This window comes from Apis dorsata, unplaced genomic scaffold (assembly GCF_000469605.1).
Source record: "Apis dorsata unplaced genomic scaffold, Apis dorsata 1.3 scaffold_73, whole genome shotgun sequence".
NCBI classification, from domain to species: Eukaryota; Metazoa; Arthropoda; class Insecta; order Hymenoptera; family Apidae; genus Apis; species Apis dorsata.
Window position 1 is genome coordinate 72188 of NW_006263371.1, and position 4183 is coordinate 76370.

General features: G+C 30.0%; 1 long non-coding RNA gene across 5 annotated transcripts in view; it reads right to left on the reverse strand.

Moving 5' to 3' along the window:
- LOC116184872 overlaps positions 1-2522 on the reverse strand; it is an 18773-nt gene extending 16251 nt beyond the window's left edge. The window contains exon 1 of one of the 5 annotated variants that reach the window (XR_004149526.1): positions 2052-2518. This is a non-coding gene — a long non-coding RNA (uncharacterized LOC116184872). Of the gene's footprint in view, positions 1-2051 lie in introns of all 5 variants that reach the window. The other 4 variants (XR_004149524.1, XR_004149527.1, XR_004149523.1 and 1 more) reach the window with 4 other exon arrangements.
- Between the last annotated feature and the right edge of the window lie 1661 nt (positions 2523-4183).

Below are 4183 nucleotides of genomic sequence, written 5' to 3' on the forward strand. Positions count from 1 at the left end.
CCTGTTAATATAGAACATCAACGTTTATTTAAATTTTGTCAGCACTGAGATCGTTCGAAGAAAGAGGAAAGGATAAAAATTTGGAATGAGATTTGTATCTTGCATTAAATTGATCGAATTGCTTTGAAAAAATGACTAAAAATTTCGAACAAAATGAATAATTATTCGTAGCTATGTTGCAGTTGATCGTATAACATTTGCCAATTATTCGCGATTGTTATTATATTTTGAACATAAATTATAAGATACAGAACTAACTTCAACGTTTATTTAAATTTTGGCCAGCACTGATCGAATGAGATCGTTCGAAGAAGGAGGAGGAGGAAAGGATAAAAATTTGGGATCAGGTTTCTATCTGGAATAATGGAAAGTAGATTTTTTTTTTTTTTTTTTTGTTTTTAACTTATAGTTAATTTAAAACTTAANTTAACTTATAGTTAATTTAAAACTTAAAAATTAAAACTTTTGCCTTTGAGCCTAGATCTATCCTAGCTCGTTTTTAAAAAATCCTTGTTTGGTACACGATCAAGTGTACCGATATTAGATTATCCTTTAGAGGATTACTTTGTGGCAAGTGTGTATGCAAAGTGTGTTGTGTAGCTTTTCTTAGAACGGTACATTTTGAATTTCAAAAGAAATTTCTTCCGCGAACAATTTTTAATCCGATTTAATTTGTTTTCGTCTTGTGGGAATATAATTTGTTGCGATTAATTAATTGTGCTAAAGCTCGAGAAGGAAAAGGTAAAATGCTTCGTGATATCAGAAACGGGAAAATCAATTAACGGTTTTTCAATTAAAACATGTTTATTTTATTTTAAGAAGAAATTTCTTTTAACGTAAGAGAGTAAAAGAGGGATTAATTGAAGAGGGATTATAATATAATTTTTCTTCCTTTTTCTTTTTCTTTTTTTTTTTTTTTTTTTTTTTTTATATCATAGAAGAAAAAGAAAGAAAGCGTTGTCATATTCTAGAAATCATTGTTATTCTGAAAAGTCTCTTGGCGATCATGGAACAGAAAAAAATATTTGTTTGGAAAATGTGTAATGGAGAAAAAGTATTTTTATTAAGATGCAAGTTCAATTGAAAATGAAATTCTCGAGAGTTACAGTAGATGATAGGAGTAAAAAAAAATTAGAAATCTCTAAACGTGATATTCATGTGTGGTATCATTACCGAAATTTAACACTGAAATATCTTTAATATGAAAATTAAATACGAAAAATATGTAATGCTGTTTCAAATCAATCCTGTTACCGAATCCAATTTCCTTAAATTTACATTTTGTTGTCCATTAAAATAATTAATAGTGACCAGGTATACATTGGAGATTCTCCAATTCCCACATTGTATTTGTCAATGTCAGGCTAACTGGCCAAAAATTATAACAGAACACATTGGCCGGAATAACAAGCCGAAATCTGGACTATGTTAAGAAAAACGTAAACAAATATCAAATTCCACGAAAGTAAATGAATCGTAGAATAGTTTAGTTGGGATAAATAATCAAAACCAAATCGATATATCAATTTATTAAATAGATAAAATTTTGTAATAATTTTGTAATAATTTTGTAATAACATTTTTGTATCATATTCTAGTGATAAAACAAATATTATGTGACACGGTATATTCAATTTATTTCAATATTCAGTATATAATAAAATATTAAAAATTTTGTAAGTTTAAATTATCTATACAAATATAAACTTACAATCGTTTTTTATCTATCCTATTCTTATAGACTTTTTAATCTTCTTATAGATCTGTAATATATCAATAATCATTGTTAGAATCGCACTTTCAAGCATTTCAAAATTCAAAATTCTATATAAATTTTCAATTAAAAACCAATATTTAATTATTGATTGATCCTTTTTCTAACATTTATAATTTTCACAATTATCAAATTATGACTTTCAATTTTATCCTATATTATCCTAGATAAAAATACTCTAGATCGTTATCTAACTAAAACGACTTTTAAACTTACCTCTAAACTTTTTTTTATAATTTTGAATAGAAACGAGAGATAAATTACATTTAAAAATTACCTTGTCATCGATAAAGAGGCATCGTCACGATTTCTCGGCACGATCGAGGCTAGGCACAGAAGGGGGAAAAAAACGAGAAAATCGGTGCAACAAGATGTATCACGATAAACGAAATGTTCGATTGGCGAAAGGCAGTAAAAATCGGAGTATTTTTTCTGTGATTGTACACGCACTCACACGAGATAAACGAAGGAGCACACGCGTTTACGCGAATAACGCGACGAGCACGGCGCACGTCCTTACGCCACGAAGGCCCGCGCACCACTGACTCACTGTTCTCGTGTCGATGGCACGCGTTAACGTAGGGAAACACGCGGCAAAGGAGTGGGGAGCGTTGGCTTGGAAGGGGTCGAATATTTCCACGACTGTGTGTATTCTCGAATGCGAGCAACGGACCTCCGTGACCGCGGTATATTTTACGAATATCCACCGAACAGTGAAAACAAAGGAAAGATCGACGATTAGCCAACGAATGGACAGTGATCGTTGCACCGTGAAGCGCATGCACATTCGTCGAATTGGACCGCGATCCTTCCATCTTTTGAATCTTTAACCCAATGTAACTGTTTTAAAAATAAATTTATATTATGAATAATTCGTGAATCGAAGGATTACGAATAGCGAAGATTTGAGAATTTGTAAACTTGGAATATTTTTCAGATAGTTATTAAATTATATATATATATAATTTATAAAATATAAATATATATTAAATTAATTAAATTACATATATAATATATTAAATTAATTATATATTAAATTATATATATATATATAATTTTTTGGATCGATGGATCGAAGAAATTTCATAGCGTACTCGTACGTGTGCGATGAAAGAAAAGTCGCAAAATACGTTCTTGAAATCGCAAATATAATATTCTGAGATGATTGTAAAAGTGTTGGGACGAACGTTTACGAGAGTCAAGATTGTTGATCTTCCATTAAAAACTGAACCGAAAAAAGAAAATTGAAAATTGCTTCCAACGATAACGTTAGATAAGTGATATTACTGAAAATAATCTACGACAAACAGTAAATTAAATGAATATAATAATAATATTTCGAACGAAAATTATTCCACTATTTTTTCATTTGGTATAAAGAAAAAAAGAATAAATGAATTTCACGTGGATTAAACGATATATAATTGTTAATAAAAATAACGTTCGTTAAATACTATTATCAACAAATAAATAAGATTTCTTTTTAAAATATATCGATATATATTTCATCAGAAAAATATTAGTGATCATTTGCATATCTTCTCGAAAGATAAAATTCACTTAAAAAGAAATCTTTCTTCCCATCCCCTCTTGTCAATGTAAGGCGAATTCTTTGCACCTGACGATGAATGGCAAGAAAGAAATCGACGATGAAAGGGTACACTCGCGAGGTCCAACGAAATCTTGTGCCACTCCTCAAGGGGTCGAGTGGAGTCTACTAAGAGAGCATATCCCAGTCTGTATTCGAGTGCAGAAGAAAAACTGCACGCCAGCGGCGCGCAAGCCCTTTTCTCTCCCCTCCAGCAAACGTTGTTCTTCGCTTTTGTTTCTTCCTACTACGACGTCGTTCAGAATACACGATAACGCGAAAGTGTTTGGCGTCGAATCATGGCGTCAATCATGGCGTCTGTATACATTATATACACTATATTTGTCACGCGTGATAATTTTATTTTTTTAATATAATATAATATTTAATATAAACGATAATAATATATAATAACGATATAATATTTAATATAATTTAATAATAAATGATGAAAATTTTTTAACGAACTCGAAATTACAAAGTTTATTTCAAAGTAAGAATTTTAATTCAAATAGAACGAATACCTAACCGTACATGAAACGTTCAACTTCTCGATAACGAAGTCTCGTGTAATACGTCTTAAAATAGTTCACAATAGCAATTAAGGAAGAAATTTCGCTTCCCTTTTATAATGTTATACAATTCGTTCCACGCATGCTTTATAATACGTAATGCTTTAGAGAATATTTTCTCGCAACTGAATACCATACTCTTTCGTAATAAAAATAACAATTCTCTATAAAATCTTTCTCTCTTCGAAGAAAATAATTTTACTTCCAACATCCACTTGCAAAAAAAAAAAAAAAAATATTAATTTCATT